This window comes from Peromyscus leucopus, chromosome 1 (genome assembly GCF_004664715.2).
Source record: "Peromyscus leucopus breed LL Stock chromosome 1, UCI_PerLeu_2.1, whole genome shotgun sequence".
Classification (NCBI taxonomy): domain Eukaryota; kingdom Metazoa; phylum Chordata; class Mammalia; order Rodentia; family Cricetidae; genus Peromyscus; species Peromyscus leucopus.
This window is the reverse complement of record NC_051063.1, coordinates 190,938,655-190,955,315: the sequence shown is the minus strand read 5'-3', so window position 1 is coordinate 190,955,315 and position 16,661 is coordinate 190,938,655. Positions and strand designations below refer to the sequence as shown.

The 16,661-nt window shown below is 39.0% G+C and overlaps 1 pseudogene; it reads right to left on the bottom strand.

The window, feature by feature from the left end:
* Positions 1-16,661, bottom strand: part of LOC114686605 — a 290,182-nt pseudogene that overhangs the window by 55,469 nt on the left and 218,052 nt on the right.

Below are 16,661 nucleotides of genomic sequence, written 5' to 3'. Positions count from 1 at the left end.
CATAAACCATGGTGCCAGTTTTGCACCAGTGCACACATGTTGTCTAGCAAGTTGGTATTGTAAGATGCATGGTCCAGGGCCTAGCATGATCATTGAAATAATTCCTCTGCTGCTGCACGTTTCAAGGATATGAAATAGAGATTCAGCTATATGTGATAAAGCTATACCTAGAAAGATCAAGAAATCCTGGAGAAGTCAAATATCAAGGAAAATTTTATGTTATTCGGCTTTTAATATATTAGCTGTTTCCTACTATCAATTTCTTGTGTACCCATAAATCTTAGGCCATAACAGCAAACAGTATAAGCTTCTCAGACCTACTGCTGATCTGAACTAAGGTAACACCCTTGCAGAGACTACACCTGTCTACCATGCTTAGGAGACAGGTGGATGTACAGATGCACAGCTTCATTTCCTGTGCAACTGAAGCTCAGACCCTCGTTTCTCTCTCAGTCCAAATGGCATTCCAGAGCAATTAACTCATAACAAAAGGATTTTGTCTTTTTGTTTTGTTTTGTTTTGCATACTAGGTACAAAGCAGCTTTGAGATAGGTTTCCTAACTCAGAGTGAAGCTACCCTGCCCTTTCAGTATATATAGTGGCACAGGAAAATAGAGACAGTTTTATTTTAATGACCTATAAACTCATTTACCTAACAACCTGTAAGATTGTAGTTTGAGCACATTTGTGATAGACTCACCTAACCACTTATAAGAATATATTTTGAGCACATAAATTCCCTTTCTAACTTAGTCCAGGCCTTATCTGACCCCATCTCCTCTATTCACTCCCATTTTGGGTTGCAAATGAAGCCGGCTTTCACAGCTCTTGTAGGGTCCTTGGAAGCTTTTGTATTGTGTTATAGGAGTCAGGCTGCCAGGAAGACAGAGCCAGTTCCAGGAGTGGAACGGGAAGATGGAGAGAAATGAAGATAAAGATGAGGACGAGGCAAAAGGAGCTTAGTTAGAACTAGGATAGGACAGAAGGAAAAGGGACAGAGAGGAGCTAAGCATGAGAGCAGAAAAGAAGCTGTGTAGAGAAAGAACTGACTCATAAGAATAAAGTGTATGGACTAAAGAGTTTTGTGTACATAGATTCATTTCATATCATCAAAGAGTAGATTATCAGCTGGTCGTAGATTCTTCCCAGACCCTAGGAGCACTCAATAGGTGAGGTACCCTGTTGATGGGCTGGAACCCCCATAGTCTGCTGTACTCTGCCAATAGCCTGCACAGAACCATACAGTGGTACAAAGGCTAGCCAGCAGGGAGAGTTGCCTGATAAGTTCAATATCGCTCTATATCTTGCAACCAGACCTGTTTGGTGTCTTCAGCTACAACATGTACTGGAACTGACCCATTTTGTTTCGGGTGACAATGGGACCTCCCTGACCAGTAAGTTCTGGGCAGATAACCAGTACCTGGTACAGAGAATTTAATTAAATAGCCCCAGTGACTGGGAATACCATTATTTACCCATGTGGGACACCTTTGTTCAAAGCTTACTCTTTTTTTTTGTTTGTTTGTTTTTCAAGACAGGGTTTCTCTGTGTAGCTTTGCGCCTTTCCTAAAGCTCACTTGGTAGCCAAGGCTGGCCTCGAACTCACAGAGACCTGCCTGCCTCTGCCTCCCAAGTGCTGGGATTAAAGGCATGCACCACCACGCCTGGCTTTTCTTTTCTTTCTTTTCTTTTTTTTTTTTTTTTTTTGGTTTAAAGCTTACTCTTAATTTGTAAGATAGGGTGTGGTGATATATTCTTTGTAATCTAGGAAATAATTCTTGTCTAAAGGTCAGAGGATAGAGCTAACCACAGATTTAGCCATAGAGGTCAGGCAGTGGTGGCACACACTGTTAATCCTAGAACTCAGGAGGCAGAGCCAGAGATCTATATGGATTTCTGAGTTCAAGGCCACACTGGGCTACATGACATCAAGGAAGTCTAAAAGAGAAACAGAGCCAGGCAGTGGTGACACACACCTTCAGCCCTTGGGATCACACATCTTTAATCCCAGCACTAGGAAGGTTGAGTCAGGAAGTGGTATGGCTGGGCAGAGAAAGGAATATAAGGCAGGAGGAGAAGGAACTCACTCTCTTTCAGGCTGAGGAGTGGGTGAGGTAAGAAGTGGTGGCTGTGACTTGCTCTGCTTTTCTGATCTTTCAGCTTTCACCGTGATATCTGGCTCCAGGTTTTTATTATAAACCCAATTAGGATTTATGCAATAATAGGCGATTTTATAAGGCTTCTTCATAAATCTTTACTTTTGGTTGACTCACCCACTCTTCACCCCTTCTCCCTGCCCCATTCCCAGTTAAGCATTTGGCGCACATCCAGTGCCCCATTCTTTTACAACATGTGTTCTACTATCCTTTCATGGTATTTTTTACTTGGGTTGCAAAATGATAGTTTCCCATGTACCTTCTTCACAGACATCTCATTTGAGTTGATCTTTCAGCAGCCCCCTCTCCACTACATATTTGAGCCATTCTGCCCCCAGGATTGCCACCCTCTAATTTCATATCACCTGTATTCTACTCTCTATCCTCTCTTCCTCCATCTCCCCACTAATGATCTATTTCTAGATTCCTGGCTTCTATATGTAGTCTTACTTGAACATGCAAAACAAAGTTTGTAGCTTAGACACACAGATGTGAGAGAATATGTGATATTTGAGTTTTGGGGCCTAGATAACTGAACTCATCATAATTTCTATTTATTTACATGTACCTCTAGATTTCACACTTTTATTTTTATTTATACCTGAATGATATTCTGGGTTTTATATATATAAGTATCATGTTTTCACTTACCTGTATTTCAGTTAATGGAAATTCAAAGTTAATTCCATTTCCTGCATACAGTGAATAAAGCATCAGTGAACGTGATGTATTCATTGGTAAAATGGCAAGTCTTTAAGTTCATGCCCATGAATGGGTATTGTGTTTCAGTTTTCTCTGACATTAAATCCTTCCATCTTGGAGGAATCTATTTAAAACAAAGGGCATGAAAAGAGAAGTAAAGGAATGGGGAATGGGATGCTCTGAGGCAGGGTTTTCCTGCTTGCTGATGCTGCAGACATTTAATACAGTTCCTCATGTAATGGTGTGACCTATCCATATAATTATTTTGTTGTTATTTCATAGGAGTAACCTTGCTGCTGTTATAAATTATAATGTAAATGTCTCATATGCAGGATACCTGATTTGAGACCCCAAAGGGATCGCGAGACAAGATTTGAAAGACACTGTTCTGAGTGGGGTTGATACATTCAGTCCTAGAGAGAGGCTCTTACAGCCCAGGAATAGAAAACTTAATAGCTAAGGAAAGTCACAGAAACTGGCAAGATTCACTAGTGCCCTCCAGCATCAAGCATACATAATTGGTAAGGACTGCTGACACTGTCAGACAAGCTGAGTTGCACAGAAGATGCTCAGGCCAGCCATGGAGCAGACACAGGTCAAGTTCACTGGACCAGACAAGACAACAGAAGCTGCCTCAAAGAGGTAGTGAGTGGCTTGAAAGATGCTTCCAACCTCTTTTGAGGTACCTGCAAGCTGTGCAGTGCTCCCCAGGTTTTCACCTCCATTAGCCATCACCCTCACAGGATGATGCAGCTTCCACTGAGTCCTTTGTGCTTCTATAAGTAACCACTCAACCACACACTTATAAGCTACTCCAAAAAAATCACTTTGGTCCACTTGGCTTTAGAGATGACTTAGTGGGTAAGAGTAGTGCCTGCATTTCCGAAGACTCATTTTGAAATCCCCGCATGTATACAAGGGCACTCAATATGTAACCTCACTCCAGGGCATCCAATGACCTTGTCTCTCCTCATCAAACACAACGAACACACACTGCATGCAGTCATACATGGAGACAAAATACCCCTTTAAAAAAAAACCTCACTACTACTTCAAGTTCAACTTCATTGGTTTCCTAATGTTGATTTGTCATAGCTTCCTTTTCTGTGGCAAGTAGATGTTCATCATTGTTTCCACAGGAAGAGTGCCATGGATCAGTTCTGTAATTGGCTCACACAGGAGTTGTGTGTTTTTATTTCTTTCATTTTAATTATTCATTTATTTGAGAACATATACACTGTTTCAAAAGTTGATTCTCTAGTTCTCACTCCCACAGCAGTGTTTTACCCCCTTCCCTCACATTGACGGCCACATTAGTAGTTTCTCTTCCTGTTGATGGCCACTGTAGCTAGAACAATATGGAGGTCTAAAAGAGTCCTGGTCTGCTTTTTCCCTCTTAGGTATATTCACTTTTTTGTTTGTTTTAGTGTCACTTTGGGTTTGTAGTCGTTTTTTCCTTTGTTTTCTTTTTGTTTTGCTTTTTTTTTTAACTTAAATTTTTTGAGGTTATACTATAATTATAACATATCTCCTTTCCCTTTCCTACTGCCAAATCCTTCCCAATAACCCTTCTGTGCTCTCTTTTAAATTCATGGCTACTTATTTCAGTAACTGTTATTACATGCATATATGTATATCCATATACATATATTCCTGTTGGGCTGTCAAGGCGCATACCTTTATCCCAGCACTTGGGAGGAGGGCAGGCAGATCTCTGAGTCCATGACAAGACTTGTATACAGACCTAGTTCTATAGCAGCCAGCACAACACAGAGAAACATGGTCTCTAAAACAAAAGCCAGCAAAGAAAGAAAAAAAATATGTATTCTTAAATATAACCTTCTCATGTTGCTTGTATGTATGCTTTCAAGGTTGACCATGTGATATCGGATAACCAATTGCCCTGCTTTTCCTGAGGGGAGACCATGTCTCCTGCTCCCAGCATCTTCCAGTTGCCTGTAGTTCTCTGTGTGGAGTTGAGACCTTGTGGGTTTTTCCCATCCACTTTGGCATGTCCATTGTACTTGTTGTTGCTTTGCTCACATTATCTGGGCATGTTAGTGAGATTTTGAGAGCTGTAGTTTCTGGCATTACTAGGAATGATGGCTACTCTTACTTGTCAAATTGACTATATCTGGAATGAACTACAATTCAGAAATGGAGGGCAAGTCTGTGAGAGATTATTTTTGCTTGGTTTTAAGAGGGGTGAATCTACGTGTAGTCTAGACCTGTAAGGCTGAAAAACACACAACTTTCAAAAAGATCTTGAGGCTGAAAGTCACACATTTAATCTAGGACACATCTTCTCCTGGAAGCCTATATAAGGACAGGGAAGAATGAAGCTTTTGATCTTCGCCTGCTTGTGGGCTCATTTCCTTGCTAGTACATCCATTCCTTCACTGGCAATGAAGCCTACTTCTTTGGGATTCTAGTATATACTGAAGATCACCTAAAATATCCAGCATTATGGACAGAGTAATAACTAGATGTTGGGATTTGGAAAAATCAAATCAAACTTTAAACGATATGCTTAATAAACAAAAATGAATAATCAAGAACCCCAAGATACAGATTGCATAATACTTTGTTAACTTTGAATTTTCTAAATGCTAATGAGAAAAGAACGACAGCTGCTGAGAGACCTTGGATAATAGAAAAAAGTACTGAATTAAATCAGCCTGTATACTTTAAAGATGTGATTTTCTCAGAACAGAAACCAGGATATGTGGTACATTGGGGAAGGGGTTTAGCTTTTGTTTCCACGGAAGAAGAAAAGCTGTGGATACCATCAGAATTGATGTATTAAGTTCCTTAATTACTCTGGGAAGGAGTTTTCTCCATGGTGACAGGAAATGATTGAACCGAATTTGGAATGGGGGCCTCTCCCAAGCCTTTCGAGGCATTTACCAATTATTGAAAGTTTACCTCGACTGTCCTTTGTTGATCTACATTCATTGGTTCAATACCTGTCCTTGCCATACCTTCTGTATAATTTAGATAGGGGGAGCATTCTGTTTGGATTATGGTTTGAAAAAACACCGTTTTTAGGAACACCATGTTTACAATCTTTTATTAGGTGACCATGTTTACTGCATTGAAACACTTGATATTTTGATTTTTCTTCAAACCTCTGGAAATCACCTCTCCTATCTAAGCATCGTCATGGATATGAGATTCAGTATTGATTGTATCTCAGATCCATTCCTCTAAGGATGCTGATCTTGCCTTTAATGGCCTGATTACCCTTTTGCTTTGTGCATTACCATTTTCAAAAGCCATAGATTCAATTAATATTTGTGTAGCTTCTGAATTTGGTATCATTCTATTTACTGCTGAAGTCAATCTTTGCAAGTTATCAGTGAAGATTTCTTTTGAACCATGTATATTTTAGTAAATGGCTCAATTTTCTTTCCTACTTCTTCAATTCTGACCCAAGCATTCAAAGCTGCAGCAGGGCACAGAGCCAGTGTGGTCATCATATATAGATTGTCCATCATACATCAGCATAATCTCCCTCTCCAAGAAGTTGGGAGATTTCTATACCTCCAGCCCTACTTCATTGTTCAATAGTCTTTTTTTTTAAGATTTATTTATTTATTTATTTATTTATTTATTTATTTATTTATTTATTTATTTATTATACAGTGTTCTGTCTGCATACACCCCTGCAGGCCAGAAGAGGGCACCAGATCTCACTACAGATGGTTGTGAGCCACCATGTGGTTGCTGGGAATTGAACTCAGGACCTTTGGAAGAACAAGCAGTGCTCTTAACTTCTGAGTCATCTCTCCAGCCCCCATTGTTCAATAGTCTTAACCTCATTTGTACACTAGGTCCTCCATTGTAAGTGAGGACCAGGCTCACTGTGGCAACCAAGTCTCTTCTGTCTTGAGGGATAATGCTATTACAAGTTGACCATGAGTTTAATATCTGCTTCACAAAAGGTGAATGCATGTCATATGAGACTATTGCTTCCTTGAATCTACTTAAATCTAACATTTCCACAGGAGTCCATTCAACTCTTACAGAGCTTGGGGATACTGGTCATTTGGCAATTCCTGTAAGGTTACTGGGTAAATTACAGATGGTTGTTTGAAAACCTTAGGCTCTTCCTCTCTTACCTTATAATGCAATGCTGATATTGATTCTCCTTTAAATTCTTGTGTCTGGGTCTGAATATCTCTATGAACTGTTTTAATAAGTTTTTTTTTCTAAAAACTATATCTTAGCACTGATATTAACCAACATTTTCAGTGATAAAAAAAGTGATAAAATTGATAATGCTTATATTTGACATTACATAAACCCCATCTAAATTACTTATCCTCTCATTTAATTGCTCCACTTTCAAAATGGCCAGTGCATTATCATACAGAGACCTAACTCTCTCCATTGTAATAGTATTTTTCATTTTTTTTTTAATGTGGGGAAAACTCTCTCTTTTAACTAATTACTTTCTTAAAGAATTCTCAATTGTCTTACCAAATCTGCTGATGAGGGTGATTCAGATGAAGGTGAAATATGAAGCTGACTGCTTCTGCATAGAAAAGAAGAAGCTTGAGAGGGTTTCAAGGCAGCAACATAGTTAGGTACCAGCCAGAGAAGGGGGTCCAGGGAAAGCCTGCAACCCACTAGGAGAGAAGAAGCCAAAGAGACAACCATCTTCATGGGGTAACATGCAAAAGAGGCTAACTCCTGTGGTGTGTGGAGCCCAAATGCCTGTGGAGTTTGCTGCAGAGAGACTCTAACAGAAAAGTCTCAAACTTGCTCAGAGGCTTTGGGAAAAAAAGAGAGAAGAACCAACCAGCAAAGCAGTAACTCCTGCAGGAGCCCCTGTGTGGAGCTCCAGTGTATGTCAGTGGCTGCAACTCCAGAGCCAAGCAGTTTATTTGGGAATTCCTGGCCCAAAGTTGGATGCCAGATGTTGCACAAATTCTAATTGGTCTTAATAATAAAAACCTGGAGTCACATATTGGAGTAAGTGCTTAAAGATCAGAAAAGTAAAGGATCCAGCCACTAGAGAGATATCTTACCTATCGAATCCTCAGTCGGAAGGGGCAAGACCCTGTCTCTACACAGTTATATTCCTGTGTCCACCTCCCTAGTGCTGTTATTAAAGGCATGTGCTTCCCAAGTACTGGGACCAAAGGCATGAGATCTCAAGTGATAGGATCAAAGGTATTAGATCCCAAGTGCTAGGATCAAAGGCATGAGATCCCAAGTGCTGGGTTCAAAGGTATGTGCCACCACTGCATGACCTCTATGGTTAATTAGTGGCTAGCTCCACCCTCTGACCTGAAGGCAAGCTTTATTTGTTAGAGCATGAACAAAATATCACATTTTAGTGTCTGCAAAACATCTGTCCAGGACCTTCTGACTTTCACAGTCTCCATTGAAAAGTCAGGTGTAATTCTGATGGGTCTGTCTTCATATGTTATTTGGCCTTTTTCCTTTGCAGCTCTTAATAGTCTTTCTTTATTCTGTACATTTAGTGTTTTGATTATTATGTGTTAAGGGGACTTTTTTTTTTGGTCCAGTCTATTTGGTGTTCTGTAAGGTTGTTGTACCTTCATAGGCAGGTCCTTCTTAAGTTTGGGAAAGTTTTCTTCAATGATTTTGTTGAATGTATTTTCAGTGCCTTTGACCTGGAATTCTTCTTCTTTTTCTATCCCTATTATTCTTAGGTTTTGTCATCTCATGGTGTCCCAGATTTCTTGGATGTTTTGTGTTGAGAATTTTTTGGATTTAACATTTTCTTTGAGTGATAAATTGTTCCACGTTGCATACTCATATCTGAAGTTCTGAAGCTACAACTTTCTATAAGAGAGAACATGCATTGTCTGTCTCTCCGTGTCTGGGTTACCTCATACAATATGATCTTTTCTAAGTCCATTGGCTTACCTGCATAGCTCATGATTTCAACTTTCTTTACAGCTAAATAGTATTCCATAGTGTATATGTACCACATTTTCACTATCCATTTGTCAGTTGAATGACATTTAGGTTGTTTCCATTTTATGACTATTGTGAATAGAGCAGCAATAAACATGGGTGAGCAAATATCTTTGAAGTTAGGATGTTGAATCCTTTGAGCATACCCCCAGGAATGAAACAGCTGGGTCATGTATCTAATTTATTTAACTTGAGGATTTGTTTATTTAATTGAGTATTCTCTATTTTGATTTTCAGTGTGGCTAGTTTTTTTTGTGCATTGCATTTTTATTTTCTATGTTTTGTTTTTATGTTGTTGCTGGTTAGATCATTCCTAATTTCTTCTTTTTATTAGAGAAATAGTGATTTGCTGTCTTACTCATGGATGATTACTGCCGAATTCTCCTGTATTTCTCTCTTCTTCACATGCTCTCCTGTCTTTGGGATCATGGACTAGACACCTAGTAGAATATTGTTGCTTGCATCTTTCCATGTGGCTCAGCAGTGTTCTTTAACAGCTTTCACTATTAATATTTGCTTTTCCTTTTTTCCCCTTTAATTTGAATGGAAAGCAACCATCTACTCATTGTTCCTGAAAGATTAACTCAAAGGGAAGAAACCATAAGAAATGGCTGATTCTCCAGTAAACATATTGCAGATCAGTGGTCCATTTCACTCTTTATCTAAAAAATGTTATGCTTTGATATATTAAGAGCCTTTAAATTTCTGCTTCTGATGATTTTTAAAAATTTCATTATTAACAATTCTGCAAACAGACCAAAAAACAAAATCACACACTGAAATTTTTTTTTAAATAAATTTATTTTACAACATCATTTAGTTCAACATAATAGCCACAGATTCCCCTGTTCTCCCACTCTCGCCCCCCTCCCCTCCCCCATCCCACCCCCCATTCCCACCTCCTCCAGATCAAGGTCTCCCCCGAGGACCGGGATCGACCTGGTAGACTCAGTCCAGCCAGGACCAGTCCCCCCCTCCCAGACCGAGCCAAGTGTCCCTGCCTAAGTCCCAGGATTCAAACAGCCAACTCATGCAACAAGCCCAGGACCCGGCACCAACACACGGCTGCCTCCCAAACAGATCAAGCCAAATGACTGTCTCACCCGTTCAGGGGCCTGATGCAGTTGGGGCCCCTCAGCCTTTGGTTCATAGATCCTGTGCTTCCATTCGTTTGGCTATTTGTCCCTGTGCTTTATCCAACCCTGGCTTCAACAATTCTCGCTCATATAAACCCTCTTCTTTCTCACTAATTAGACTCCCAGTGCTCCACCAGGGGCCCAGCCGTGGATGTCTGCATCCAGATTCCTCAGACCTTCCTTGGATGGGGTTTATGGCACAACTAACAGGGTGTCTGGCCATCCCATCACCGGAGTAGGTCAGTTCCTGCCGTCTCTCGTCCATTGCCAGCAGTCTTTTCTGGCGGTATCTTTCACACACTGAAATTAAGCAGACCCAAAGACTATGCAACTCAATGTCCTTTTACACAGTTAGAGTTCTCATAGGGAACAGAAGCTCTGGAGCCTCACACGGGATTTTATATTTTCATATTCAAATACATTTTGATTTACTTACATCACCAAGACCCCAAAAATCTATGACAGAATTAGAACTAGAAAAGCACTTATCTTTATATCCTTTTTTGTAACTAGTGTTCATTACCTATATTCAAGCCCCTGATAATTTAACCTTTCCTGTTTTCTTTTCTCCATATTATGCTGTACCCACATACATATTTTTTCTATATACATATAATATTGGGTAGATTCTGCATATGAGTAAAATCATGGTGTCTTCTTTCTAAAAGTGTATGACTACACTTCATATTATACATTTTGAGTCCATCCATTTTTCCAGCAAATTTTTATTTTATTTTTCTCTATATATAAATTGTTCTCCATTTTATACAATTTTAATTATGCATTCATCTGTTCATATATAATTATTTTGATTCCAGTACTTTTTCTTTGGTGATTAAAACAACAGTGACATGGAGTAAAATATCACTGTAGTAGGGTGTGTTGTTCTCTTGTTTTATGGGCAGGAGTGAAACAATTGGGTCGTGTGTTATTTTTCTCTTCAATTTTTTCAGTAATTTCTAAACTGATTCCCACATTGGTTGTATTATTCTGCACCCTTCCCTCCATCAGCAGTGAATAGTTTCCTTCCTCTCCATTTCTCCATTTCTCTTCATTTTGAACATTTGTTGTCAGATTAGTTGATGACAGCCGTTCTGCCTGGAGTAAGGCAGTAATTTTAACATTAACATGTAAGATAAGAAATCTATGGAATTAATTTATGTGGATATTTGTGTCACTACAAACAGAAAAATCTGCCTCAGCCATTTTTGATAGAATTCAAAATTTCCCTAAGAATATGAATTTACAAGCCAACAGAGAGAAATAACAATTTCAGAAGTTCTGAAGAGTGTTTTTATTTTACTCTCAAAGAGTAATAAAAATTGAAGGAAGTCTAAAAACACATAAAAAATTAATTCCTGAGATTTTTTATCTTATATAGTAATGTTTAAAATGACAGTATGTAGTGGTGTTACAGTCTTTGCTACTGTGGAAAAAATAAAACTCTTTGTCTACAAAATCAGTCAAATATTCTGATAAGTACCCCTTTGATCTTTAATGGTGGCATTGGACCTAGAGTCTAAACATCCCAACTGAGTCCCACTACACACAGGATTGATTTGTCAGTGTTTTAGCATGATCTACAGGTACAGCATTTAAAACACATTTCCTCATCATGAATTTTCCTTCTGAGACATGTCTGCTGTGATCCTGTGTGATATAAACACGGCATCCATAACAGGGGGTAACCGGGTCCAGACATTAAATATATTTCTTGTTTCATGTATACTGTTTATAAGACTATTGTTTCATTCTGTTTTCACAGAGTGAGAATATTCATGATAGAATGTGACTATATTTGAAATCATCTTTTTGAGTAATGATCTTCATTCATCTCCTAATATCTGGGAAAGCACATCCAGGTAGCACATGATCAAACCATACTTTTTTGTTTTAGGGTATCCAGGGATGTAGCTGTGGACTTCCCCCAGGAGGAGTGGGAATGCCTGTACTCTGCTCAGAGGGCTTTGTACATTGATGTGATGTTGGAGAATTACAACAACCTGGTCTTCATGGGTAAGAATATTTTGCTTGTAAAATTTTTAACCCATCTTTTGTTTTCTCTGACTTTATGAGATGTAAAATCTGTTAAGCTGTCCTGAAAAAATCAACAGGAGACCAGGCAAAGTTTAGTTGTAGGAGAGAACTTTTTCATGCTATTTAGTTTTCTCTTTCCATTTTCCATTTCAGGGGTGTCATCCGACCTTCATTTTGGTTCCAAGATTCATCCATAAACTAAGTAGCATATAATATTTCCACTCATACATTAAAGATCTGTGTCCATTATTGCAATTGACATGGTTTCAATTGTGAGAAAAATTCAAGATATACAAACTGAAAGTACTGAATACACTGAAGAATTTGACAAGAAATATCAGTTGAGAAATCTTGCCTAGATTCCTCTGCTTTCTGTTTTCCTGTACTGAGTGCAGTACTGTCTTAGACATCTGTATTTTTGCTAAACGCTCTAGCATGGATCATGGGCTGCTTCAAAGAACATATGTATTATGTATACAAGCTAGGCATAATCACCCGTCTGGAAAGAATGAGATTTCCCTGCAGTGGAATGGAAAGAGTACCCACAACTAGGGTGGGCTAGTGAATGAGCAAGAGAACAGTGGTGGATATCTAGATAATCCTGCTGAGCAGTCCAGATAATCCTGTTCAGTGGGTTTTGGTTCCCTGCCAAAAGTCTAACCCAATCGTTTCAAATATGGTTTCATGCCCCAAGTCTAGACCAATAGTTTCAAAGAAATCGCCTTGTCCCATATCCCTTCTACCCAATCCTAAATTACCAATTCCTGGTTTGTGGTTTTTCCCAATAAACACTCTCTACACCTGGGCTCATGGCCACAGCCACATTTCCTTCCACCTGCCCTGCAGTGGCCCAGGTTGAGCCTGAATAAAAGGACCCTTATGTGCCTGCGCTAGAAACCCACTCCTTGGTGGTCTCTGGGTGTTTCATGCAATAGATACAACAGAGCAACAAAATATACAGTGGCTAAAATGCTTGTCAAAAGAAAAGGCAGTAGCTGCACAATTTTTAAAGATAGAAATAGAATGGCTCTTGAGACAGGAAATAAACCAAGGAAAACGACGTTTCCAAATAGAGAAAAGGGAAAGAAAGAAAATAAAAAAGGAAATCTTCCCAATAGAAAAGATGGAAGGAAAGGTAAGGAAAGGAAATTTCTTGATGGAAAAGAAATAAATGCTTAATCAAGAAAAAAGGATTTTCCTGGTAAAAAGGGGAAAAATATCAAAACTAGGCCTAAATGTGGTGGTATTGTGTTCCCCAAAATATTGTGCACCCTAATAAACTTATCTGAGGTCAGAGGACAGGACAGCCACTAGATAGACATAGAGGCCAGAAAATGTGGCACACACTCCTTTAATCCTATCACTTGGGAGGCAGAGATCCATCTGGATCTCTGTGAGTTTAAGGCCACACTGGAAACAGCCAAGCATGGTGACTCACGCCTTTAATCCCAGGAAGTGATGTCAGAAAGCAGAACCGTATATAAGGCGTGAAAACCCGGAACTAGAAGCTTTTGGCTGGTGAAGCTTTTAGGCTTTTAGCAGCAGTTCAGCTGAGATTCATTCTGGATGAGGACTCGGAGGCTTCTAGTCTGAGGAAACAGGATCAGCTGAGGAACTGGCAAGGTGAGGTAGCTGTGGCTTGTTCCGCTTCTCTGATCTTCCAACGTTCACCACAATAACTAGCTTCAGGTTTGACTTTATTAATAAGAACTTTTAAGATTCATGCTACACCTAGAGATTAAAAGGCCCCATAAAGGAAAAACAAAGGGGAAAAAAAGCCTCTTCACAGTAAAAATAGAGGAAGAAAAATCTCTTTGGAATAAAAAACAAAACAAAACTGAGAATAGCTAAAACTCTGAGCTCTTTTTGCCTGCCAGCACAGAGCAGCAGCATCTCAATTACAAAGAATCAGTGGGCGGGCCTCACTGCTGCTGGCTAAACAAGCCCAGAGCTTAGAATTTTGTTGTCTGTTTGCTTAACTTTGGTTTAAATGTTTTTTTTATTTTTCCCTCAGAGTGGGAATAACTCAGTATTAAAGATCCCTTCGTGGTAAATGTTTTTTTTGTTTTTCCCCAATGGTGGGAATGATTCATTATCAGTAGTCCCTTCTTGGGAGAAAGAGGAAGTTTAAATGGGCCCCAATTCTATTGAAGAATGGTTGCAGTCAGGACACGGAATGCTAAGTTGATGCTGTTTGAATTCCCAGAGATATTAATCATTCCTTATATAGAGGATGTTCTCTTCATTTGATTGTCTAATAAATGTTTGGATGAATGTTTGATTTTCATGGTAGATAAACTAAATGAACAGGATTTATAATTTTAAACTATATACTGGGTATGCTCTTATCAGTTTATCATTACTGAGAATTTGGCTCTTCTCTTTAAGTTGCTTTCTAGAAATTCTTGGTTAAATTCTTAAAAATGTAACACCTGAAAAAGAATGAGTTGTTAACTTGTTAAATAATGTGGTTGCTAGGATAAAAACTCATAGAAAATAATCTTAATGGTAAAGAGCTAACAAAACTATTTTTCCACTAAATAAAATACAGATAAGTTGTTTGATCCACACTGTTAATAATTGGCAAGTTGCATTAACATGTTATTTGGGATCTATAAGAAAGGATCCTCTTTTTAAGATTTTATAAAAATACTTCAGAGTATTACCTAAAGATACCTCTTGAAATTCTATAGAGATTGTCTTTAATGCTTTTATATATGGCATATGTAAAAAGGACCATGGAAATAGAAGCTGGTGATAAAATTGCTCAGTTAATGCTTCCATATCTTGAAGGCAGAACAGCTCTAGTGAGTAGGACAAGAGGCTTTGAAAGTACAGGGAAAAGGGTGTTTTGGCAAACAATTATCAGTGATGAATGATCTAAATTAAAAGTAAAATTAAATGGGATTGCGATTGAAGGATTATTGGATTCTGATACTGATATAACTATCATTTTACAAGAATCCTGGGGTCCCAACTGGCCTTTACAAGAAGTCTCTACTCAGTTTGTGGACATTGGAACTTTATCTCAAGTAAAACTGAGTGTAGAGTGGATTAAATGTATAGGGGCAGAACAGGGAGTGATAGTAAAGCCTTCTGTGCCTGATATAGCTATGAATTTACGGGGAAGAGACTTGTTACAACAATGGGGAGCTCAAATTAATACTCCTACAACCTCAGAAACAGCGTATAAAATGATATTAAAAATATGGTATGTTCCTGGTTTCCCAGGTATTGGAAAGAACTAAAAAGGAAAGTGACAGGATAAGGAAACCGTCCTACTTGTTCTTTTACAGTCAAGTTCCTTTACCTACAGGAACTAATCCTAAAGGTACACAAAGGAGTGAAAATTTGGCAAGTGGATGTATTTCACTTAGTCGATTTTGGAAAATTAAAATATGTTCATCATACTGTTATGCCCAGATCTCGGGGACCCCCAAAAGACCCCCACAGAGACCGAATCCTATATGTGAAAGCAAAGAGCCTTTCATTTCAAGCTTGAGCTTGGTCTCTCTGTCAGATGCAGTGGTGAGAGCAGAGAGCCCCAAGCTCAGGCGGGATGGTTTTTTTGTTTGTTTGTTTGTTTGTTTGTTTTGTTTTGTTTTTTTAAATCACAGCCAAGGTTGGAATGAGGGAATTGCCAGGGTTCAAGACCCTGAGTGGCTGACGTTTGTCTAGGGGAATATGCAATGTTTGAATGTCAGGTATTTTCTCTTAGATGCAAGCCCCACTGGGTGAGGTCAGCTTATGACTTTTCATAGGTCCAGGTATTGCCTGCCAGAGCTGTGTCTGAGCCTCAGTTATTTCCCCAGTCTATTTGGTGTTGTGTAAACTTCTTGTATCTTCATAGGCATTTTCTTCTTTAGGCTGAGAAAGTTTTCCTCTATGATTTTATTGAATATATTCTCTGTGCCTTTGAGTCAGTATTCTTCTCCTTCTTCTATACCTTTTATTCTTAGGTTTGGTTTTTTCATGGTGCCTCAGATTTCCTGGATGTTTTCTGTTAAGAATTTGTGGGATTTGACATTTTCATTAACTGATGACTCTATTTCCTCCATCCTATATTTATCACCTGAGATTCTCTTCTCCATCTCATGTATTTCGTTGGTTATGCCTGCATCTGTAGTTCTTGTTCTCTTACTCAGACCTTTCATTTTGAGAATTCCCTTGGTTTGTGTTTTACTGCCTGTATTTCAATTTTCAAGTCTGGAACTGTTTCCTTCAGCTGTTTGATTGTTTTTTCTTGGATTTCTTTAAGGCATTTACTGATTTCTTCCAACTGTTTGCTTGTCTTTTCCTCCATTTCGTTAAGGGAATTTTTAATTTCTTCTTTACAGGCCTCTATCGTCTTCATAAAGTTATTTTAAGGACTCTCTCTTCTGTTTCATCTGCATTGGGATGTTCAGGTCTTGCTGTTGTAGCACCACTAGGTTCTGGTGGTGCCATATTGTTCTTTATGTTGTGGAATATATTTTAACACTGCCGTCTACCCATCTAGGTTTAGGATAATTATAGGTACAGGTGTTTGTTATTCCTCCAGTTGGTGCAGATGGTGCTTATCCCTCCGTGATCACTCTTCTTCCAATCCATGCAGTTAGAAGCTGTGCTTCTGGGGTCCTCTTCTGCCTCTGGGGATGGGGATGGAGCAGCTTGGCAGCAGGAGACTTGCCTGCTGACC